This window comes from Haliotis cracherodii, unplaced genomic scaffold (assembly GCF_022045235.1).
Source record: "Haliotis cracherodii isolate W230 unplaced genomic scaffold, xgHalCrac1.p SCAF_7, whole genome shotgun sequence".
Taxonomy (NCBI): Eukaryota; Metazoa; Mollusca; class Gastropoda; order Lepetellida; family Haliotidae; genus Haliotis; species Haliotis cracherodii.
Genome location: NW_027266330.1, coordinates 41634670 through 41662213, shown reverse-complemented (window position 1 = coordinate 41662213; position 27544 = coordinate 41634670). Strand labels below are relative to the sequence as shown.

Genomic DNA, 27544 nt, shown 5'->3' with positions numbered 1-27544 from the left:
ATGCGTAAGAGACCATAGTTTATGGTCTCTGCATGCACATAGTCTTATTTGTAAGAGTCATATATATCTCAACAGGTAAAATACTGAGAGCAATTGTTTTCTGCAGTTGCCATTATGATATTTCTATTCTGTTCTTTCAGAAATTATATTCCAATAAGCGCCCATGATTCCTAATTTTCAACAGCTTATGAGGTCAGCTCCGGAAAACAGAAAATGGAAAACAGTCGGATGATGGTCAGACAGATGGACATGCTGATCGCCATATCCCCTTATTTTTCAAAAAAGATGCAAAAAGAGAAAAAACAATGTCCCCCGCCTGTATATACACCATAGTACCAAATATGAAGACAATCCAGCGATTTGCCTGCTGTGACCTTGAAAATAGGGTCAAGGTCACCAAAACCGACTGGTGTCTGCGGTGTCTGTATATACACCACAGTACCAAATATGAAGGCAATCCAGCCATTAGTTCTTGAGATATCGCGGCAACACCGTTTTCCAACTCCAAAAGCAGATTTGCCTGCTGTGACCTTCAAAATGGTGTCAAGGTCACCAAAACCGACTGGTGTCTGCGGAGTCTCTATATACACCATAGTTCCAAATATGAAGACAATCCAGTGTTCAGTTCTTGAGATATGGCGGCAACACCGTTTACCAACTCCAAAAGCAGATTTGCCTGCTGTGACCTTCAAAATGGGGTCAAGGTCACCAAAACCGACTGGTGTCTGCGGTGTCTGTATATACACCATAGTTCCAAATATGAAGACAATCCAGTGTTTAGTTCTTGAGATATCGCGGCAACACCGTATTCCAACTCCAAAAGCAGATTTGCCTGCTGTGACCTTCAAAATGGGGTCAAGGTCACCAAAACCGACTGGTGTCTGCGGAGTCTGTATATACACCATAGTTCCAAATATGAAGACAATCCAGTGTTTAGTTCTTGAGATATTGCCGCAACAAACAGGTGGGACGTACAGACAGACGTACGGACGTACGTACGGACGGTCATGAATACTATATCCCCCGCTTCGCGCTTTCACGCGGCGTGGGACAACAAAACACTCAGCATACATGATTCATAAGCTTTCTTGACCCTGTTCTTGAGATACTTGGACATTTGCCTTCATGCCAAGATGAACAAGATAACAGCATTATCACTATCCCCTCGCCATGGAGCACATTAGAATTTTGTTTGTTCATATCGTAGTGAATATAAATTACAAACAAGAGTCATAATAAAGCATGAAGAAGAGATAGGCACTTGGGATGTCACTGGAATAAATAACTAAACGTGAAATTAATACACACGAAAGGCCCCTTCTCTGGACAAAATAACTCTTAGATAAGCTATCTTCAGTACCAGTAGTTTCTGAGAAAACATGTGCCCATTGCACACACTATGCACTAAGTAAAATAACATGGATCAAACTTCATAACTCTGTAAACAAATAATTTCAGGACCAATTCTCAAAATCAGTCTTGACATGTATCTCTTAGATAATCATGCCAACTTTCATTCATGTAACTTCAGTAGTTTCTGAGAAAACTCGTCCCCATTGCACACACAATGCACTAAGTGACATAACATGGGTCAAGGGCCATAACTCTCTAAAAAAACAATTGACGGGAATCAATTCAATTTCTAACTCAGTCTTGACAAGTATCTCTTAGATGAGCTTGTGAATCTTTAATCACATAATGTCAGTAGTTTCTCAGAAAACTTATCCCCATAGCAGACACTATGCACTTAGTTGAAAAGCAGAGAGCAACGTCCTGTCCTAGACTGGTTTACCTGCCCTAGACCACTTGCGCTCCTGCCCTGCAGCTGCTAGGAGGTGAAAGGAGTACCAGTCTAGCTCTATCCAAAATATTTACCCATACAGCATTTTGCTGCAGTGAAACGTTGACCCATTTCCATGAAGTGGGTCTATCTGTCAAGAGGGACAGAGAGAGGCTACAGTATATCACTATGCTGGAAACTTTGATTCATTTCTGTGCAGTGAGATATTAGCACTTTTGGACAGTGAAAATAATTGACGTGTCAGGCTAAAAGAGTAAACATATTACCATTACAAAGATAACTCTCACAGAGAAGTTTGGTTCATGGTTAAAAGTAACATGGGCATCAATTTAAACAATATCTGCATGTCTCCACAGATCTACTTCATTATAAAATAATATTACAATATTGTATCTGTTACTTTGAAAAGATTAAGTATGAAAAAGTATTAATAAGTTTACCACTGTAGATATATCAATGACAACAGTATCATGTATACCACTATGATCGTGTCAACTTAATGCCCCTTGTTCGTTGAAAACAATAACATATGTTTCAGGAAGTCATTGTTGTGAAAACATATTACTTGTTTTGTTTTCATAACATGTTTGTTCTCTATTTTTTTATTTTACATAAATATTTAAACTAAAATATGCCATATTCTCATTCCTGATTCTGAAGGTACCTTATGCAAATTACAATTTTTTTAATCTTCTGGGTTACTTTATCTTGTATCTTCTGGGAGCCTTATGATAGCATAGGTACTTGCATCAATAGGTAGGCATGCTACAAAATGTCTTTGCGCCGTGTTGATCCCCTGGATCCCAGTTATCTTGTGTAATTTCAGTAGTTGCGGAGAAAACTTGTCCCCATTTCACACAAAATGCACAAAGTTGAAAAGGTTGGAGCAGGGCAATAGCTCTGTAAAAAATAAATGCAAGAAACCAATTTTTTAACTCCTTTGAGATCGTGACCAGTAAGATCAGTGTGTAAAACTTCAGTTCTCTAACATAAATAGTTTTTGAGGAAATTTGTCAACATTGAGAAGTGAACTGACTGATGGAAGAACATGAACTCCGTTCCTATATCCCCAACCCTGCTGCTTGGCAGATGATAATTAATCCTTTGGATCAAAACTTGCTCTGACGTAGAGGCAGGAGGCACACATTTCAGTTTTAGTTTCTTTAGACTATTTTCCATTGAAGGGATTGGCTGAAATGAATCACCAATGCCTATACACAACGAGAGGAACTAAGCCTTATAGGTTGGGGCAATTGTTGTCTCCATGTTTGGTATAATGTGATGTAAATAATGTCTCATATTACCAAAAACAAGCAAGCAAACAAAATGCAACAAAGATAATTAGAAACATTGTTCCCAAAGAGGTATTCTATAAAGCGTTTAGTGCATTCAGGACACAAAGGGAACGAGGCAAATGACTACAGATCTATGCTCACCAGTGGCAGTACAGTTGTACATGCCGGAGTCATGCTGACACAATACTCAAAGACTGCAGATCTATGCTCATCAGTGGCAGTACAGTTGTACATGCCGGAGTCAAGCTGACACAATACTCAATGACTCAAATCTATGCTCATCGGTGGCAGTACAGTTGTACATGCCGGAGTCATGCTGACACAATACTCAATGACTACAGATCTATGCTCATCAGTGGCAGTACAGTTGTACATGCCGGAGTCATGCTGACACAATACTCAATGACTACAGATCTATGCTCATCAGTGGCAGTACAGTTGCCGGAGTCATGCTGACACAATACTCAATGACTACAGATCTATGCATATCAGTGGCAGTATAGTTGTACATGCCGGAGTAATGCTGACACAATACTCCATGACTACAGATCTATGCTCATCAGTGGCAGTACCGTTGTACATGCCGGAGTCATGCTGACACAATACCCCATGACTACATATCTATGCATATCAGTGGCAGTACAGTTGTACATGCCGGAGTCATGCTGACACAATACTTAATGACTACAGATCTATGCTCATCAGTGGCAGTACAGTTGCCGGAGTCATGCTGACACAATACTCAATGACTACAGATCTATGCATATCAGTGGCAGTATAGTTGTACATGCCGGAGTAATGCTGACACAATACTCCATGACTACAGATCTATGCTCATCAGTGGCAGTACCGTTGTACATGCCGGAGTCATGCTGACACAATACCCCATGACTACAGATCTATGCATATCAGTGGCAGTACAGTTGTACATGCCGGAGTCATGCTGACACAATACTCAATGACTACAGATCTATGCTCATCAGTGGCAGTACAGTTGTACATGCCGGAGTCATGCTGACACAATACTCAATGACTACAGATCTATGCATATCAGTGGCAGTACAGTTGTACATGCCGGAGTCATGCTGACACAATACCCCATGACTACAGATCTATGCTCATCAGTGGCAGTACAGTTGTACATGCCGGAGTCAAGCTGACACAATACCCCATGACTACAGATCTTTGCGGATCATCCATCCTCACCCTCCTACCTCCCGTATATGACCGCTGATAAGCCGACCCTGTAGATAAGCCGAGGTGTTAACTTGACCATTGAAATACGAAAGAAAATGATATGACCCGCAGATAAGCCGAACCAGAAATTGAAAGGCAAAAAACACAGCGAAGTCGGACTGCAAGACATGTGCCGGTACTCGCAGATGTTAAAAAATGTAAGATGAAAAACGTTGTAATTATATTGAAAAAGTCATTATTATTTCCAATAAAGATTTAACAAACCAGTCATCCACTTTCATAATGTGGGAAGCTGTTTCTCGTGGTTTTTTTTAAATCTCATAATGATCGTTATATGTTGCCATCAACAAAGAAGCGCCATTTTGTGAATCGGTGTATATAGAATTATGAACCCGTGAGAAAATATATCAGCTAGAGTGAAGACTCGCAGGTTGAATTCAGCATCGTAAGCATGGCGTTTTCGTTTCAAACTCATGATGAGAATATCAGTCAGTAAAAATATACCAACTTTTATAACCCCCTTTACACCACTATTGTATGTTAATCCAACTGAATTAAATAAACTATCATATGAACACATTGAAACAAAGGAATTAAGTCCCTACTCCCAACACGATCGCTAAGCACCCACAACTTGAAAATGTTTGTGTAAACAACATAAGAATACCAATCGGCCCGTTATTACCAGTGCTCATTTCCTTGTGTACCGTGTTGCTTTTGAAACAACAGGAAGCAATCACAGTGGTCACTGTTTGTGACGTCACAGGAAACAGCTGATCACATGTTTTTGCAAATGGCGAACTGAATAACTCGCCGATACAGTTGTTTATTTGCCTCTTTCAATAAAGGTAGACACTTGCTCACTATCAATTTATGAACTTTGCAAAACTTACTTAATAGTTATTGGCGATTTCATCTGGGGATTATATATTATAGCTGTGAATTACATATATTGTTACATGTAAAGATTGTGGAGTTTACGAAGAACGATAAACTTTGAACATTCAATTGAAAACTTATTATCGGAAGTAGTAACATGCATAACATTTTTTTAATAATGACAACATTGGTGTATAATAATAACTTTATTGATAATTTATAACAATAATGGCTCTAGTCGTGGCAACTTCCAAACTTTCGGGAAGTTGTGATGTATCGGACCGTCATTCAGGCGATTTTTCTGACAGATCATGATCTGAAAAATACTATCATGAAAGTGTATCCCTTGGATAAGCCAACCCCTTTCTACAGAATCTTTTTTCTGGTCCTCAAAATTCGGCTTATACGTGGTCATACACAGTAATGTAATCCCCACTCTCCTATCTGATGTAATCCCCACTCTCCTATCTGATGTAATCCTCACTCACCTATCTGATGTAATCCTCAACCTCCTATCTGATGTAATACTCACCCTCCTATCTGATGTAATCCTCACTCTATCTGATGTAATCCTCACTCTATCTGATGTAATCCTCACTCTATCTGATGTAATCCTCACTCACCTATCTGATGTAATCCTCAACCTCCTATCTGATGTAATCCTCAACCTCCTATCTGATGTAATCCTCACTCTATCTGATGTAATCCACACTCACCTATCTGATGTAATCCTCAACCTCCTATCTGATGTAATCCACACTCACCTATCTGATGTAATCCTCACTCTATCTGATGTAATCCTCACTCTACCTGATGTAATCCTCACTCTCCTATCTGATGTAATCCTCACTCACCTATCTGATGTAATCCACACTCACCTATCTGATGTAATCCTCAACCTCCTATCTGATGTAATCCTCACTCTATCTGATGTAATCCACACTCACCTATCTGATGTAATCCTCAACCACCTATCTGATGTAATCCACACTCACCTATCTGATGTAATCCTCACTCTATCTGATGTAATCCTCACTCTATCTGATGTAATCCTCACTCTATCTGATGTAATCCTCACTCACCTATCTGATGTAATCCTCAACCTCCTATCTGATGTAATCCTCAACCTCCTATCTGATGTAATCCTCACTCTACCTGATGTAATCCTCACTCTATCTGATGTAATCCTCACTCACCTATCTGATGTAATCCTCAACCTCCTATCTGATGTAATCCTCACTCTCCTATCTGATGTAATCCTCACTCACCTATCTGATGTAATCCTCAACCTCCTATCTGATGTAATCCTCAACCTCCTATCTGATGTAATCCTCACTCTCCTATCTGATGTAATCCCCACTCTCCTACCTGATGTAATCCACACTCTCCTACCTGATGTAATCCTCACTCTCCTATCTGATGTAATCCCCACCCTCCTATCTGATGTAATCCTCACTCTCCTACCTGATGTAATCCTCAACCTCCTATCTGATGTAATCCCCACCCTCCTATCTGATGTAATCCCCACTCTCCTATCTGATGTAATCCTCAACCTCCTATCTGATGTAATCCTCACCCTCCTATCTGATGTAATCCTCACTCTTCTACCTGATGTAATCCTCACTCTCCTACCTAATGTAATCCTCACTATCCTACCTGATGGAATCCCCACTCTCCTATCTGATGTAATCCACACCCTCCTACCTAATGTAATCCTCACTATCCTACCTGATGTAAACCTCACTGTCCTACCCAATGAACCATACAGTGAAATGAACAGCTAATATAATTGTACTCACGGATAATGCTTCCCAAAGTCAACAATTACATATTGGTAAATATTCATGCTATTAATATTATATTTCAGTTGACAGTGCTAATAATCCAATAACACATACACTTGTTTTTACATATTCGCACTGGAATAAGTAAGCGTTTGAGCATAGGATACACAAGGATATATCTACGTAACTTAGTAACATTAATTGCATCATAATTCGATCCACTAATAACAAAAATCACATACAGTTTTCAGTGTTTGCAGACAAATTTATGTCTATTAATTAGCAAAATCTCATCACACTCAAAACATTTTCATTGCTTCTGGACCAGGAAAGATTTTCTCTCATAGGCAAAAATTTCCAGGATAACCCTGCCGTGTAAAGAATGATCCATGCTAATGTGATGAAGGATCTTTGTGTGAAGATAGATTGCTGTGTAAAGAATGATCCAGGCTAATGTGATGAAGGAATTCTGTGTGAAGATAGATTGCTGTGTAAAGAATGATCCAGGCTACTGTGATGAAGGATCTCTGTGTAAAGATAGATTGCTGTGTAAAGAATGATCCAGGCTAATGTGATGAAGGAATTCTGTGTGAAGATAGATTGCTGTGTAAAGAATGATCCAGGCTAATGTGATGAAGGATCTCTGTGTGAAGATAGATTGCTGTGTAAAGAATTATCCAGGCTAATGTGATGAAGGATCTCTGTGTGAAGATAGATTGCTGTGTAAAGAATGATCCATGCTAATGTGATGAAGGATCTCTGTGTGAAGATAGATTGCTGTGTAAAGAATGATCCAGGCTAATGTGATGAAGGAATTCTGTGTGAAGATAGATTGCTGTGTAAAGAATGATCCAGGCTAATGTGATGAAGGATCTCTGTGTAAAGATAGATTGCTGTGTAAAGAATGATCCAGGCTAATGTGATGAAGGAATTCTGTGTGAAGATAGATTGCTGTGTAAAGAATGATCCAGGCTAATGTGATGAAGGATCTCTGTGTAAAGATAGATTGCTGTGTAAAGAATGATCCAGGCTAATGTGATGAAGGATCTCTGTGTAAAGATAGATTGCTGTGTAAAGAATGATCCAGGCTAATGTGATGAAGGATCTCTGTGTGAAGATAGATTGCTGTGTAAAGAATGATCCAGGCTAATGTGATGAAGGATCTCTGTGTGAAGATAGATTGCTGTGTAAAGAATAATCCAGGCTAATGTGATGAAGGATCTCTGTGTGAAGATAGATTGCTGTGTAAAGTATGATCCAGGCTAATGTGATGAAGGATTTCTGTGTGAAGATAGATTTCAGTTTAAAGAATGATCCAGGCTAATGTGATGAAGGATCTCTGTGTAAAGATAGATTGCTGTGTAAAGAATGATCCAGGCTAATGTGATGAAGGATCTCTGTGTAAAGATAGATTGCTGTGTAAAGAATGATCCAGGCTAATGTGATGAAGGATCTCTGTGTGAAGATAGATTGCTGTGTAAAGAATGATCCAGGCTAATGTGATGAAGGAATTCTGTGTGAAGATAGATTGCTGTGTAAAGAATGATCCAGGCTAATGTGATGAAGGATCTCTGTGTGAAGATAGATTGCTGTGTAAAGAATGATCCAGGCTAATGTGATGAAGGATCTCTGTGTAAAGATAGATTGCTGTGTAAAGTATGATCCAGGCTAATGTGATGAAGGATTTCTGTGTGAAGATAGATTTCAGTTTAAAGAATGATCCAGGCTAATGTGATGAAGGATCTCAATTAACGAATGCAAAGCGATAAGAATATCTCAGCTAATGTGAAGAAGTTTCTCATGTTTCAAGAAGAGTCTCATTCAAGAAGGAATGCAGTGTGAAGAAGGATCTCAGTTTCAAGAATGATCTCAGGATCTTAGTGTGAAGAAGGTTCTCAGTGTTTCAGACAGATATAGTCGCAGCATACTGGAACACTTGCAGTTGAAAATTGGGGCACAAGCAGTTGGAGAACCACAAGAAGGGAGTTGAATTCCTATGAAAATATCAAATTCCACAACAGACAACCTTTCCGTGTGAGATTGAAATACCTACCTTGATATGTGTTGAGCACAAACTGCTGCTCCCATGCCACCTCACCTCTAGGAACCTAGCTCATGTGTATGATGAAATGGGACTGAGTTACAGGTGATGAAAACTTTGGTCGCCACGTAGGTTGTCAATAACCAGATATGGTAAGGCAGCTGGACATACAACAAGGCATTGTTAGTGACCATCGGTCAATCATGGTCTGTCTCTGGCAGATCGTGGGCTTCAGCTGCTCATAATCAATATAGCTATTTAACACTCTTTTAACTGCTCATGTTGTCAGAAATGCAGCTAGAAGTAAGAGTTATCACACCTTCTGCATGATAAAGTCCTCTGGACTGTAGAGCCATCTTTCATCAATATGTCAACTAGAAAATATCCCAATTATGAACCTTTTAGATAAATAAGACAACAGGTACTGCATCTAATGAAACTTAGCTATCAACCTTGAAAATCTTGCCTCCAAAAACATACTAATATGGAAGTATACAGTATTGTCATTAACTCCCTTTAAACATTGGGCAAACTGGCTCACACTTGTGCTAATTTCTATTCATACTTAAACTTCTATCATTCATGTTTATCATATTTCTGAGCCACATCTTCAAAAATACTTATAATCAAGTACCATTGCTGAAAAAGCACAACATATTTATTTCAAACTTAGTTTAAGTTTTGCAACTGCTTCCAAAGCTTAACCAGAGTTGTTTGAGTATTCTTACATTGATCCAATCAGCGAATACTAAAGGTAAAACTACCGTACATTGATATCGGCCTGCTTGTGACTGTGGGAGCATTCAGGTTGTCCAAGTGACAAGCATGTGACATGCATGTGACACGCCACCTTTCTTATCAATCTTATTTAGACCAGGTCCCCATGCTATTGTAATAACCTGCGGATCAATATATACAGATGTTGTAATCTGCATACTGATAACAACATTATATGCACAAAGGTAAGGAACTTGACAGCATAGTCTGAGGCATGTACACCCATATATCATCAATCACCTCACTAACAAATAAAACAACATGCTAAACTAACTTATCAATGCAAATAAAAAACATGGTTTACACAGTGGAGAGATAGGTGGACAGTTATGTACTATTTCCACTATATATCTAGTGGCAGTTGAGAATTCTATGACATGTGAGCTAGGGTTGTCCTCCTGAGATGAAAGGAGCACAGAATAGGTCACCTGGTCCCACATGGACACAAAGCTCAGGAAATTGCTGATAAGGGAAATAACTCCATATTGTGTGTCTATCTAGGACTATTTTTCCATCTGTAATTTCTTTCAGTGTGTGTGTGGCTGCATTATGACCTTGTCAAGCAAGGAAATCTGCTACTCTCGTCAATATTTCTTGTCACAACATCATTCAGTATGGAATGTTTTCTCAATGTTTTTTCTGAGTATCCTGGCAACACAAATATGGCCATCAAACAGGAGAATGGCTGAGAATAGCCTACACACAACACTTTAAATGACCAGACACTTCACAGCGAAGGCAGCTACCATAGGCTGCCTATGGTCACACAGAGGTCACAGTGAAAAGACAAGCAACTCAATTAACCTTTGTGTAATGCACGGCAACTGTTGAAAAATATCAACAATGCAAACATGTCACTATTAATACCATGAGCTGATACAGTTTTGTAATCATGGGCATGAAAAGTGAACTATATACATACTGTTATACACACCCTTACCAGGCCCCATTCAGGACATTATTTCCAGAATTCTAACACATTTATACTTTCATGATAATTTCTCTACAGCAATAACAATGTTCTTCATTTGGCATATACACAGAGGTGGTGGTGACTGTTGCACTAAACCTGAACTACATCTGTCACAGCCAATGAGTGTGGCAGGAGAGTGAGGGCACACATCCGAAGGAATGACCATTGTTTAATTTCCACCTGTCAAAACATATCACATAACTACCCTGACAGCACTGTCAATCAGATGTGTATCATCCAAGTACACAACTGAATTAACCCAACCTTAGCAACAGTTACCCTACTGAACCTACACTGAACAGGGACCACACACTTTACTCCGTGTGTGTGTGTGTGTGTGCGTGCGTGCGTGCGTGCGTGCGTGTGTGCACCTGCACTCACGTTAGTGTGTCTTCTAGTGTGTGCAGGTTAGTGTTATTGTTAGTGTTCATGTGCATGTGTGTTGGTAGTGTTAGTGTGTGTGTGTGTGTGTGTGTGTGTGTGTTTGTGTGTGTGTGTTTGTGTGTGTTTGTGTGTGTTTGTGTGTGTTAGTGTTAGTCTGAAAGCCTCTCACTGTTTCTATCAACTGGGCAGCACAGAAATTCACAGCAACTAGCCACCAGTGTACTATGATGCACCTGATTCAAAGTCATCTTCATACAAATGAAGACATACTGACGGCCAACTCTGTTTCAGTAGTAAGTGAGTGAGTAAGTTGGGTTTAACGCCGCTTTTAACAGTATTCCAGTTATATCACGCCGTGTCAGCTTAATGTGGTAGGAAAGCCCGAAGTGATGCAGGTCTCAGACGTTTACCACTTCGGTGAAACCCACGAGCACGGGTATGGTGCTGACAAACCTAGAAACATAATCGGGGCGAACCGGGATTCGAACCCACAATCATAGGTTTCTGGCGTGCCCAAGGGACGCAACTCTGCACAGCGAATCGCGGCGCCTTAGACGACTGGGCCACCTGTGCCCCCCAGCTCTGTTTCAATAGAACCTCATATATGTAGGGCTTGAATCAGGTTATGTATATGCAACTTGTTTTTGCAAATAACCAAATAATAATATGAAGATTTTTTTTGACATGGTGATCATGCTACATAAACAAAAAAAACAAAGTTGTCTGAAAGTATCTAAACTTAGGTGTGAGGAACATGTATTTTCATTTGGGAGGTTATGAATATTTGTGGATGGGGGACAATGAATAATCAGTACGAGAACAATGTATGACAACACAGCTTCGAATTTTGATATTGATTTTGGTATATAATACATATCATGAAAAGAATACTCGAAAGTGTAGGTTGGTGTTTCAGTAAGTCTTGATAACAACATAACAATTCCAAAGGTAGTCAAGCAACTAGGCTACAGTCACACACTGAACAGTCTTACTGAACCTACAATCACTATAGAACTAACAAGTCAAACACTGACACACTACTGAACCTACAATCACTATTGAACTAACAGGTCCCACACTGACAACCCTACTGAACCTACAATCACTATTGAACTAACAGGTCCCACACTGACAACCCTACTGAACCTACAATCACTATTGAACTAACAAGTGACACACTGAACAGCCTTACTGAACCTACAATCACTATTGAACTAACAGGTCCCACACTGACAACCCTACTGAACCTACAATCACTATTGAACTAACAAGTCCCACACTGACAACCCTACTGAACCTACAATCACTATAGAACTAACAGGTCCCACACTGACAACCCTACTGAACCTACAATCACTATTGAACTAACAAGTGACACACTGAACAGCCTTACTGAACCTACAATCACTATTGAACTAACAGGTCCCACACTGACAACCCTACTGAACCTACAATCACTATTGAACTAACAAGTCCCACACTGACAACCCTACTGAACCTACAATCACTATAGAACTAACAGGTCCCACACTGACAGCCCTACTGAACCTACAATCACTATTGAACTAACAGGTCCCACACTGACAACCCTACTGAACCTACAATCACTATAGAACTAACAAGTCAAACACTGACAGCCCTACTGAACCTACAATCACTATTGAACTAACAGGTCACACACTGACAACCCTACTGAACCTACAATCACTATAGAACTAACAAGTCACACACTGAACAGCCCTACTGAACCTACAATCACTATTGAACTAACAGGTCACACACTGACAACCCTACTGAACCTACAATCACTATTGAACTAACAGGTGCCACACTGACAACCCTACTGAACCTACAATCACTATTGAACTAACAGGTCCCACACTGACAACCCTACTGAACCTACAATCACTATTGAACTAACAAGTGGCACACTGAACAGCCTTACTGAACCTAAAATCACTATTGAACTAACAGGTCCCACACTGACAACCCTACTGAACCTACAATCACTATTGAACTAACAAGTCACACACTGACAACCCTACTGAACCTACAATCACTATAGAACTAACAAGTCAAACACTGACACACTACTGAACCTACAATCACTATTGAACTAACAGGTCCCACACTGACAACCCTACTGAACCTACAATCACTATTGAACTAACAGGTCACACACTGAACAGCCTTACTGAACCTACAATCACTATAGAACTAACAAGTCACACACTGACGGTCTTACTGAACCTACAATGACTATTGAACTAAGAAGTCAGACACTGGACAGCCTTACTGAACCTACTTTCACTATTGAACTGACGAGTCACACACTGGACTGCCTTACTGAACCTACAACCACTATAGAACTAACAAGTCACACACTGGACAGCCTTACTGAACCTACAATCACTATAGAACTAACAGGTCACACACTGGACAGCCTTAATGAACCTACAATCACTTTAGAACTAACATATCACACACTGAACAGCCCTACTGAACCTACAATCACTATTGAACTAACAGGTCCCACACTGACAACCCTACTGAACCTACAATCACTATTGAACTAACAGGTCACACACTGGGCAGCCTTACTGAACCTACAATCACTATAGAACTAACAGGTCACACATTGGACAGCTGATGGAACAAGACACACACACTTCACCTCCTGCCATCAGCAGATGGAACATATTATACATCTCACCTCCTGCCATCAGCAGATAGTACAAGACACACACTTCACCTCCTGCCAACAGCACATAGTACAAGACACACATCTCACCTTCAGCCAACAGCATATAGTACAAGACATTCACTTCACCTTCAGCCAACAGCAGATAGTACAAGACACACACCTCACCTTCAGCCAACAGCTGATGGTACAAGACACACACCTCACCTTCAGCCAACAGCAGAGTGTACAAGACACACACCTCACCTCCTGCCAACAGCACATAGTACAAGACACACACTTCACCTTCTGCCAACAGAAGATAGTACAAGACACACACCTCACCTTCAGCCAACACCAGATAATACAAGACACACACCTCACCTTCAGCCAACAGCAGATAGTATAAGACACACACCTCACCTCCTGCCAACAGAAGATAGTACAAGACACACACCTCACCTTCAGCCAACAGCTGATGGAACAAGACACACACCTCACCTCCTGCAAAGAGCAGATAGTACAAGACATACACCTCACCTCCTGCAAAGAGCAGATAGTACAAGACACACACCTCACCTCCTGCAAAGAGCAGATAGTACAAGACACACACCTCACCTCCTGCAAAAAGCAGATAGTACAAGACACACACCTCACCTCCTGCAAAGAGCAGATAGTACAAGACACACACCTCACCTTCAGCCAACAGCAGATAGTACAAGACACACACCTCACCTCCTGCAAAGAGCAGATAGTACAAGACACACACCTCACCTCCTGCAAAGAGCAGATAGTACAAGACACACACCTCACCTTCAGCCAACAGCAGATAGTACAAGACACACACCTCACCTCCTGCAAAGAGCAGATAGTACAAGACACACATCTCACCTCCTGCAAAGAGCAGATAGTACAAGACACACACCTCACCTCCTGCAAAGAGCAGATAGTACAAGACACACACCTCACCTCCTGCAAAGAGCAGATAGTACAAGACACACTTTTCACCTTCAGCCAACAGCAGATAGTACAAGACACACACCTCACCTCCTGCCAACAGCAGATAGTACAAGACACACACCTCACCTCCTGCCAACAGCACATAGTACAAGACACACATCTCACCTCCTGCCAACAGCACATAGTACAAGACACACATCTCACCTCCTGCCAATTCAGTACTAATGAAAACTTGAATGGCACATGACATCTGTGCCCAACTATTTAGAAAGACAAGATAATATGTACAAATGATCATCCACAAAAGCACTGTATTGACTTTAAGATGGCAACACAATCCTTGTAAATTTGGGTATTTCTGGTCATAGTCCTCTTTAGGAGGATTTTTTCGTGAGTACAATTATAGACCGTTTACCAGGCGTGTTTACCACAATCAGCTGTTCATTTCTTTTGCATGTGAGAGACAAAGATCTGCAGTTATCAACTTTCTGTGCTTAGATTGTAATTAAATATGTTCAAAGTGATAAGACATGAAATTGCAACTGTTGTAAATGGTGTTACAGTTTGTTGGCAAAAACTATATTACAGATGTATTCACATTCAAGAGTGAGATGAAACACAGTGCTCTAGATTTTGCCATCTATTTCAATCTGTAGTGTGTATACCGTTTCTCAAAATCCAACTTCCTGTTTGGCCATTAGAAATATACTGAACTGCAAAAGAAACATCACCATGGATAGATATATGAGAAACCTTATTTGTCCAAAAACTGTAAACATACTTTGAGACATATTTAAAAGAAGAAACTTGGCAAAACTGATCATCAATGTTGAAATTAAAGTGTCAAATGTTCTTAAAGTGAAATACAACACTAATCTCTGAGAAAATGGCATCACGAGTCAGTGTCCGCCATGTGCATTGATGACTGCTGTGTAACATCGATACATGGAATCGATGAGGCGGTTGATGAAGGCCATAGGTACTTGAGCCCACACTCTGAGGAACGCCTGACGCAGTTCAGCTGCAGTTGTCGGCCTTGGTCGGACGTCATTCAGTCGTCTTTGAATCTCGTCCCCCAGGTGCTCAATGGGATTAAATCAGGACTGAGGGCAGGCCACTGTATGGATCTGATGCCATTCTGCTGGAGGAAGTCTCTTTGTTGCTCTCGCAGTGTGGGCATTATCATGCTGAAACTCGTGGTTGCTGCGACGTGCCAAATGAGGTATGGCGTGTGGTCTCAAGACTTGATCATTGTACCAAGCTGCTGGGACACCATCGCCTCTCCCTGGACCGATGTTCTGGCAGACCACAGGGCCGACCCTCTGTGCAAGACCAATTCCACCCCACACCATGATGCTCGGACCACCCAACGAGGCGCTCTCAACAACACAAGCATCCGAATAACGTTCACCAAGGCATGACTTTCTCTCTGCCATCTGCTGTTGAGATACAGTAATGTCTCTCGTCTGAGAAGAGGACTCTTCTCCACTGCTGGGGGCGCCAATGCTGGTGCTGTGTTGCCCACTGAAGACGGTCTCGTCTCGGCGATGATGTGGTGTCAGAATGGGTCCTCAGTGTGACCTGTGACAGTGGAGATGACTGCTTGTCAATCCTCGACGCACGGCGTCTGCACTTATATGTCGCTGCTGTGTCCCCGCAGCGGTAACAATGCGATCTTGACGATGCTGTCACACAATCTGATGATCCTGGTGGTAACCCTTGGTCTTCCACTACGTGGTCGGTCATCTGTAGTGTTGGTGGTCTGCTACCGTTGCTGGAGCCTGTATATGGTCCTTACCTGGACTTGAAATGCATTGGCTACTTGCCGGGCGGTTTGTCTAGCTTGCAATCGTCCATTTTTAGGGACAAGGTAATGTTAAATTTTAGAAACTTTGACACAAATTACCCAGATATTTAAATGACAACTTTTCATGCAATGTGACTTGGGGTGACGTTTCTTTTGCAGTTCAGTATAGTTCAAAATACATAATTCATGCATGGTGGCCATTCTTGCACAAGGGTACATTAGTGAAAACTCTTCCACCAGTGCCGCCTTATCCCAGGGCGAGGTGAATATAATCTAAAACACTTTTGTTGGTGATCTGAAATATGAATTTTAATATGGAGAAAGAGTTGTAGGTATACCCATTTAGTTTTTGTTTTGTAGTCATTCCAAAATCAAAATTTGCTTGTGTTTAGAAACTTTACCAGTGATTTTTTTTTTTACTCTGTATGAACATACATATATTGACCTCTTTGATTTATGCTGGGATTTAAATAACTCAAAAAGTGTTTTAAAAATTGGTTGTTGTAGACCATTGTTACAAAACGGAAAAAGAGTTTGCCACTAACATGGCTATATCCCCCGCCCCTGTTGTTGAATTTATGACATAATTAAATCTAAACAAACCCTAACCTTTTTTAACCGAGGTGGAACTTGTCATGGAAATTGTACAAAAAAAGAAGAGTTTGGAACCTAAGTCCATCTTGTTGCAATGGAAACATAAAAAATAAAAATTTCTAAAATTTCTACCTGACAGACCTGCAAAGTTTGATGAAAAAATATTGAACGGTTTATGAGCTATGCTCCGGAAACGAACCCTACCTTTACAGAAGTCCATCTTGCTGCCATGGAAATGTCAAAAATAAAAATTGAATGGTTTCCGAGTTGTGCTCTGGAAACGAAAAGTGACAGACGGACGGACAGATGGAGCCAATTTCTATATCCCACAACAACTCCGTTTGGCGGGGGATAATAAGATTTGTGTGCTTTCAAAGTGTTCCTTATATAAAACTCAATTTGCCAATCAGGGATCAACAATGTTGCGCACTTTACCATTGTCTGCTGATGCAAAGCTCCATGCAGTAATTTAGGAATTGGTTATGCACAGTATAGCGATAGCATGCAACTTGCTGTTTCGATTGACAACTCTTGACGATTGAATAAACAATCGTGTAAGTTTTTTATTGACATTTCTAGGTACGGTAGATAATCTTTTTTAAGCAATACAACTCTACAAACGATTGAAAGACGCGATTTTCAATCGTACTGAATGAATGTTGATGCGATACCTATGACAACTATTAGTGTATACTGCGGAGTCACAACCAAAGTCAAACCCTGGACCATTGTCAGAAACATTAAGCATTTTTTTAAACTAAGATGGAAAGAAGCTAGGGCTGGGACGGGTAACTCGGGTCCTCAGGTTGAATGGGTACTGAGTAGGATTAGTCACGTGATATATTGTTTATTGACAAATATTATCTAAAACTCTATGTTTAAACTACAAGTCACTTATGTTCACAGTTCTTCCTGACTACTACGCCCATTCCTTCTGACTTTTGTATGTTTGAATAAAAATAAAACTTCAGTCACCAGGTTGTGTCATACATGTATCTAAACACATTTTACCAGAACTACGGTCAAACTTTTACCAATCGGACAGTTTGTATCCACCTCTTGAGACCTACAGCAGGTAGGGTCAGGTAATAGGGGGATGGGTACCCAGGTAGTAAATTTGGACTCGTCCCAGCCTTAAAAGAAGCATCCTTGGACAGTTAATATACATTTATATATATATGTGGGGAAGCACATATTTCTGAGCCACAAGAAACCTACATGAAGCTGACACTGTAGAGGGATGAATATTGATAATACCCACAATCCACACAAGTAATAACACTTGACAATGAATAAGACATTTCAAAACAAAAATACTTTCTTTCAAGCTGCAATATCATCCACATTGCTACATCTCAAAACAATAAAGATATATTCCAGCACAGATAATAAGAGTTCAAAGACAACGTGTCACAATTAATGTCTATCTTATGTTGTGAAGGTAGTGAAATCTGATTCGAATAAGTCATATGTGGTTGGATGCCTTTGACAGAGCAGCAGAGATTACATTACCAATGTATGACTGACATGTTGATTTGTGTCATGATGACAACACTGCATCTTCCATTCGGCCTGGACCTGTCACAACCACAACATTCCATAAAAACAGAGATGTGGATACTTTGATCTCCACCATCAACATCACCATTGGCAAGTCAACTGCTCCAGCACACCACATGCATGTACAGCTACAGCCTTCCCTATCAACACACAACTGGGTGCACAAAAGTTGGTGAGTGGTCCACACCTTCAACATCGCTACAGAAACAAAAGTCAGTGAATGGTCCACACCTTCAACATCGCTACAGAAAGAAAAGTCAGTGAGTGATCCACATCGTCAACATTGCTACAGATATATAAGTCAGTGAGTGGTCCACACCTTCAACATTGCTACAGAAACAAAAGTCAGTGAGTGGTCCACACCTTCAACATTGCTACAGAAACAAAAGTCAGTGAGTGGTCCACACCTTCAACATTGCTACTGAAACAAAAGTCAGTGAGTGGTCCACACCTTCAACATTGCTACAGATACATAAGTCAGTGAGTGGTCCACACCTTCAACATAGCTACAGATACAAAAGTCAGTGAGTGGTCCACATCTTCAACATAGCTACAGAAACAAAAGTCAGTGAGTGGTCCACACCTTCAACATAGCTACAGAAACAAAAGTCAGTGAGTGGTCCACATCGTCAACATTGCTACAGATACATAAGTCAGTGAGTGGTCCACACCTTCAACATTGCTACAGAAACAAAAGTCAGTGAGTGGTCCACACCTTCAACATTGCTACAGATACATAAGTCAGTGAGTGGTCCACACCTTCAACATTGCTACAGATACATAAGTCAGTGAGTGGTCCACATCTTAAACATTGCTACATACAAAATGTACACTGAGATGTGACTGCCTAAGGACAGCCTGACCCACACTGAGATGTGACTGCCTAAGGACAGCCTGACCCACACTGAGATGTGACTGCCTAAGGACAGCCTGACCAACACTGAGATGTGACTGCCTACGGACAGCCTGACCAACACTGAGATGTGACTGCCTAAGGACAGCCTGACCAACACTGAGATGTGACTGCCTAAGGACAGCCTGACCCACACTGAGATGTGACTGCCTAAGGACAGCCTGACCTACACTGAGATGTGACGGCCTAAGGACAGCCTGACCTACACTGAGATGTGACTGCCTAAGGACAGCCTGACCTACACTGAGATGTGACTGCCTAAGGACAGCCTGACCCACACTGAGATGTGACGGCCTAAGGACAGCCTGACCTACACTGAGATGTGACGGCCTAAGGACAGCCTGACCCACACTGAGATGTGACTGCCTAAGGACATCCTGACCAACACAGAGATGTGACTGCCTAAGGAAAACCCAACCCACACTGAGATGTGACTGCCTAAGGAAAACCCAACCCACACTGAGATGTGACTGCCTAAGGACAGCAAGACTCACACTGAGATGTGACTGCCTGAGGACAACCCTGACCCACACTGAGATGTGACTGCCTAAGGAAAACCCAACCCACACTGAGATGTGACTGCCTAAGGACAGCAAGACTTACACTGAGATGTGACTGCCTAAGGACAGCCTGACCCACACTGAGATGTGACTGCCTAAGGACAGCAAGACTCACACTGAGATGTGACTGCCTGAGGACAACCCTGACCCACACTGAGATGTGACTGCCTAAGGACAGCCTGACCCACACTGAGATGTGACTGCCTAAGGACAGCCTGACCAACACTGAGATGTGACTGCCTAAGGAAAACCCAACCCACACTGAGATGTGACTGCCTAAGGAAAACCCAACCCACACTGAGATGTGACTGCCTAAAGACATCCTGACCAACACTGAGATGTGACTGCCTAAGGAAAACCCAACCCACACTGAGATGTGACTGCCTAAGGAAAACCCAACCCACACTGAGATGTGACTGCCTAAAGACATCCTGACCAACACTGAGATGTGACTGCCTAAGGAAAACCCAACCCACACTGAGATGTGACTGCCTAAGGAAAACCCAACCCACACTGAGATGTGACTGCCTAAGGACAGCAAGACTCACACTGAGATGTGACTGCCTGAGGACAACCCTGACCCACACTGAGATGTGACTGCCTAAGGACAGCCTAACCCACACTGAAATGTGACTGGCCTAGGACAGCAAGACTCACACTGAGATGTGACTGCCTAAGGACAACCCTGACCCACACTGAGATGTGACTGCCTAAGGACAGCCTAACCCACACTGAAATGTGACTGGCCTAGGACAGCAAGACTTACACTGAGATGTGACTGCCTAAGGACAGCCTGACCCACACTGAGATGTGACGGCCTAAGGACAGCCTGACCTACACTGAGATGTGACGGCCTAAGGACAGCCTGACCTACACTGAGATGTGACGACCTAAGGACAGCCTGACCTACACTGAGATGTGACTGCCTAAGGACAGCCAGACCCACACTGAGATGTGACGGCCTAAGGACAGCCAGACCAACACTGAGATGTGACTGCCTAAGGACAGCCTGACCAACACTGAGATGTGACTGCCTAAGGACAGCCAGACCAACACTGAGATGTGACTGCCTAAGGACAGCCTGACCCACACTGAGATGTGACTGCCTAAGGACAGCCAGACCCACACTGAGATGTGACTGCCTAAGGACAGCCAGACCCACACTGAGATGTGACTGCCTAAGGACAGCCTGACCCACACTGAGATGTGACTGCCTAAGGACAGCCTGACCCACACTGAGATGTGACTGCCTAAGGACAGCCTGACCCACACTGAGATGTGACTGCCTAAGGACAGCCTGACCCACACTGAGATGTGACTGCCTAAGGACAGCCTGACCCACACTGAGATGTGACTGCCTAAGGACAGCCTGACCCACACTGAGATGTGACTGCCTAAGGACAGCCTAACCCACACTGAGATGTGACTGCCTAAGGACAGCCTGACCAACACTGAGATGTGACTGCCTAAGGACAGCCTGACCAACACTGAGATGTGGCTGCCTAAGGACAGCCTGACCCACACTGAGATATGACTGCCTAAGGACAGCCCAACCCACACTGAGATGTGACTGCCAGAAGACAGCCCAACCCACACTGAGATGTGATTCCCGGAGGACAGACCAACTCTTGGACATGCAGTACATGCTGATGCTTAGTGTATTCATGGCAGCTAAAGACACTTACCTGGATACATCAGACACAAAGCCAACTCACACTGGCTGCCGAGAATCTGAAATTAAACAAATACACAAAGTCAGTTTCTATGGTAACCTGCAAACAAGGATGAACAAAAACAAATAACAAAGTAACATCTTAGATTTTGTGAATAGCAGAAGACTGGCTCTAAACCAAACTTGATATTAATACCAGTGTGCTTGTCTTTATGAAAGTGCTTGTCTTTGGCGGTGTACTTCATTGCAGCTTCAGAAGTGAAGCATAAAATGCTTGTCATGATCATGGAAGAAGAGAAAGTCATCTGTATCCCTTCCACCCTTGTCTGCTCACTGTTGCATAGCACAGTCTGACATAATGCATGGAGAACAAGACAATTATCTCATATTATCTATAAGATATGTAGTCTTAGAACATAATGCATCAACTTATCTATCATTCTTACATGAATGTGGCCTATTATTACTTAGATATGTACACTTAACTTTCACAAAACAAAATCAGTTTTTCCTCAACTAATTTATCACATGTTGCAGACAGAGACAGTAACCATGCAGCTGTCAGCTGTATCAAGCCAAAACAGAGCAGGCTGTAACTAACGGTCTCTGGGCCAGACACAACAGAGCAAGCTGTAACTAACTGTCTCTGGTCCAGACACAACAGAGCAGGCTGTAACTAACTATCTCTGGTCCAGACACAACAGAGCAGGCTGTAACTAACAATCTCTGGGCCAGACACAACAGAGCAGGTTGTAACTGTCTCTGGGCCAGACACAACAGAGCAGGCTGTAACTAACTGTCTCTGGGCCAGACACAACAGAGCAGGCTGTAACTAACAGTCTCTGGGCCAGACACAACAGAGCAGGCTGTAACTAACTATCTCTGGGCCAGACACAACAGAGCAGGCTGTAACTAACTGTCTCTGGGCCAGACACAACAGAGCAGGCTGTAACTAACTATCTCTGGGCCAAACACAACAGAGCAGGCTGTAACTAACTATCTCTGGGCCAGACACAACAGAGCAGGCTGTAACTAACTATCTCTGGGCCAGACACAACAGAGCAGGCTGTAACTAACTGTCTCTGGGCCAGACACAACAGAGCAGGCTGTAACTAACTATCTCTGGGCCAGACAGAACAGAGCAGGATGTAACTAACTGTCTCTGGGCCAGACAGAACAGAGCAGGATGTAACTAACTATCTCTGGGCCAGACACAACAGAGCAGGATGTAACTAACTGTCTCTGGGCCAGACACAACAGAGCAGGCTGTAACTAACTGTCTCTGGGCCAGACAGAACAGAGCAGGCTGTAACTAACTATCTCTGGGCCAGACACAACAGAGCAGGATGTAACTAACTGTCTCTGGGCCAGACACAACAGAGCAGGCTGTAACTAACTATCTCTGGGCCAGACAGAACAGAGCAGGATGTAACTAACTGTCTCTGGGCCAGACAGAACAGAGCAGGCTGTAACTAACTATTTCTGGGCCAGACACAACAGAGCAGGATGTAACTAACGGTCTCTGGGCCAGACACAACAGAGCAGGCTGTAACTAACTGTCTCTGGGCCAGACACAACAGAGCAGGCTGTAACTAACTGTCTCTGGGCCAGACACAACAGAGCAGGCTGTAACTAACTGTCTCTGGGACAGACACAACAGAGCAGGCTGTAACTGTCTCTGGGACAGACACAACAGAGCAGGCTGTAACTAACTGTCTCTGGGCCAGACACAACAGAGCAGGTTGTAACTGTCTCTGGGACAGACACAACAGAGCAGGCTGTAACTAACGGTCTCTGGGCCAGACACAACAGAGCAGGCTGTAACTAACGGTCTCTGGGCCAGACACAACAGAGCAGGCTGTAACTGTCTCTGGGCCAGACACAACAGAGCAGGATGTAACTAACTGTCTCTGGGCCAGACAGAACAGAGCAGGATGTAACTAACTATCTCTGGGCCAGACACAACAGAGCAGGATGTAACTAACTGTCTCTGGGCCAGACACAACAGAGCAGGCTGTAACTAACTGTCTCTGGGCCAGACAGAACAGAGCAGGCTGTAACTAACTATCTCTGGGCCAGACACAACAGAGCAGGATGTAACTAACTGTCTCTGGGCCAGACACAACAGAGCAGGCTGTAACTAACTATCTCTGGGCCAGACAGAACAGAGCAGGATGTAACTAACTGTCTCTGGGCCAGACAGAACAGAGCAGGCTGTAACTAACTATTTCTGGGCCAGACACAACAGAGCAGGATGTAACTAACGGTCTCTGGGCCAGACACAACAGAGCAGGCTGTAACTAACTGTCTCTGGGCCAGACACAACAGAGCAGGCTGTAACTAACTGTCTCTGGGCCAGACACAACAGAGCAGGCTGTAACTAACTGTCTCTGGGCCAGACACAACAGAGCAGGCTGTAACTGTCTCTGGGACAGACACAACAGAGCAGGCTGTAACTAACTGTCTCTGGGCCAGACACAACAGAGCAGGTTGTAACTGTCTCTGGGACAGACACAACAGAGCAGGCTGTAACTAACGGTCTCTGGGCCAGACACAACAGAGCAGGCTGTAACTAACGGTCTCTGGGCCAGACACAACAGAGCAGGCTGTAACTGTCTCTGGGCCAGACACAACAGAGCAGGCTGTAACTAACAGTCTCTGGGCCAGACACAACAGAGCAAGCTTAACTGTCTCTGGGCCAGACACAACAGAGCAGGCTGTGGCTAACGGTCTCTGGGCCAGACACAACAGAGCAGGCTGTAACTAACTGTCTCTGGGCCAGACACAACAGAGCAGGCTGTAACTAACTGTCTCTGGGCCAGACACAACAGAGCAGGCTGTAACTAACTGTCTCTGGGCCAGACACAACAGAGCAGGCTGTAACTGTCTCTGGGACAGACACAACAGAGCAGGCTGTAACTAACTGTCTCTGGGCCAGACACAACAGAGCAGGTTGTAACTGTCTCTGGGACAGACACAACAGAGCAGGCTGTAACTAACGGTCTCTGGGCCAGACACAACAGAGCAGGCTGTAACTAACGGTCTCTGGGCCAGACACAACAGAGCAGGCTGTAACTGTCTCTGGGCCAGACACAACAGAGCAGGCTGTAACTAACAGTCTCTGGGCCAGACACAACAGAGCAAGCTTAACTGTCTCTGGGCCAGACACAACAGAGCAGGCTGTGGCTAACGGTCTCTGGGCCAGACACAACAGAGCAGGCTGTAACTAACTGTCTCTGGGCCAGACACAACAGAGCAGGCTGTAACTAACTGTCTCTGGGCCAGACACAACAGAGCAGGCTGTAATTGTCTCTGGGACAGACACAACAGAGCAGGCTGTAACGAACTGTCTCTGGGCCAGACACAACAGAGCAGGCTGTAACTAACTGTCTCTGGGCCAGACACAACAGAGCAGGCTGTAACTAACTGTCTCTGGGACAGACACAACAGAGCAGGCTGTAACGAACTGTCTCTGGGCCAGACACAACAGAGCAGGCTGTAACTGTCTCTGGGCCAGACACAACAGAGCAGGCTGTAACTAACAGTCTCTGGGACAGACACAACAGAGCAGGCTGTAACGAACTGTCTCTGGGCCAGACACAACAGAGCAGGCTGTAACTGTCTCTGGGCCAGACACAACAGAGCAGGCTGTAACTGTCTCTGGGCCAGACACAACAGAGCAGGATGTAACTGTCTCTGGGCCAGACACAACAGAGCAGGCTGTAACTGTCTCTGGGCCAGACACAACAGAGCAGGCTGTAACTGTCTCTGGGCCAGACACAACAGAGCAGGCTGTAACTGTCTCTGGGCCAGACACAACAGAGCAGGCTGTAACTAACTGTTTCTGGGCCAGACACAACAGAGCAAGCTTAACTGGCTGTAACTGACTGGGCCAGGCACAACAGAGCAGGCTGTAAGTAACTGTCTAAGAAATAGCCGGAAGTAACATTCAGCTGTACACACTTTTCTCACAATCTACCAGTGATTCAGTTACAAAATACCCAATGATACAACTGCAACAGTAGGAAAAAATTGTATTTGAATTATTGTTTTATCAGGAAAAACATATTCCAATATTGTGTTACTTTAGTTGCAGCCATTATAAAAACCATATGCGTAGCACTTTGGTATAAGTGATGGCTTTTGCAGGATATTTTACGCATGGAACAATTTGACCAGTCACCGTGGGGACTTCCCGCGCTACATGTATTTCAATTGCGACAACGTTCTGTTGAGTCAAAGTATGGCATTTATGATATATGTATCCATTCTCTACTAACTAAAGTTTGTTGCAAGGCACCAATATTGCTAATCTGACCGTGGTTGCTGTAAATAATGTTGAGTTGTGCGATCTACCGATCACTCCGCACAATTTTTCCAAATTTTATGTAAACAATATCAAATAAAATTTTGAATAAAATTAATAAAATATATCACAAACATAACTCCAGATATACAATGAACACATTTTTATAACCAGATAGTATAATAATGGGATTGAATTGAGTACTTCAGTTGGGATTTGTTGACTGGTATTTCAGGTGTAACCTGCTTGCAGTGATTAGCTGAAAATGCTCTTTTGAGAGGGGGAAAAGCATTGTGTCAGTGTAAAACTTGAGCTTACTAAAAATGTAAGGCCTATTTATCTAGCCATGTGTAATAGCGAGAGAACATTGTACTTAAGATTTGCATTCCGTATTGTGGCCTATAGATAAATAGGCCTTCGTGTATTGAGTATCGTATCATGGGTCAAGTATCATGATGCATCAGAATATTGGTGTATCGTTTCACCCTTATTCATAAGTATTTAGATTCTGCAATAAAATTGAGCCCAGCCCAGCTTTAAGCTGCATTTTGTTACCATAGCATTCATAACACTGATAATGGAATCTTAAATTCTGAAAAAGCGCAAATATAATTGCTGAAGAGTTTCGTGAAGATTTGGCAACAGTGTCTGAGATAAATGCCAGACTGTTGTGTGCACGTAAAGCTAAATCTATAAGCAGGACTTTGATGAGGACATGTGTCTGTTCAAGAAAACCTCCTTCAGTCAATTAAAACTGTCCCTCATTGGTTACGTTAACCTATCATCATTTGAAGAAATCTATCACATGATTCATTGTTCAATGTGGCAGAAGGTGATCTGTCAACATTCAAGCAAATTGGAGCACACATGACAGACATCCAACTTGTCCTGAATTGGACAGTGGACTCTATTGACCGTTGCTCAACTAATGATTAATACAGTCAATATTTGGCTTCCCATTAACTGCCAGCTACTCTGTTGACCAATATGGTCTTGTACTGGGGCTACAGCAAGGAGCCTCTACTGACCACTAGTAGAGGTACAGTGAGGTGTATCTGTCCACCAACATGGACATGGTACAGAAAGGGGTTCCTCTGGACCAACATGGTTCTGTAATGGAGATACAGAAAGGGGTTTCTGTTGACCAACATGGCCATGGTACAGAAAGGGGTTTCTCTGGACCAACATGGTTCTGTAATGGAGATACAGAAAGGGGTTTCTGTTGACCAGCATGGCCATGGTACAGAAAGGGGTTTCTCTGGATCAACATTGTTCTGTAATGGAGATACAGAAAGGGGTATCTGTTGACCAACATGGTCATGGTACAGAAAGGGGTTTCTCTGGACCAACATGGTTCCGTA

General features: G+C 42.8%; 1 protein-coding gene across 6 annotated transcripts in view; it reads right to left on the bottom strand.

Moving 5' to 3' along the window:
• The window catches only part of LOC139448541 (muscleblind-like protein 2a), a 329809-nt gene that overhangs the window by 138026 nt on the left and 164239 nt on the right, over nt 1-27544 (bottom strand). For all 6 annotated transcript variants that reach the window (XM_071230102.1, XM_071230101.1, XM_071230111.1 and 3 more), the window contains exon 2: nt 21891-21936. The gene's annotated coding sequence lies outside the window, so the exon portion shown is untranslated. The remainder of the gene's footprint in view (nt 1-21890; nt 21937-27544) is intronic.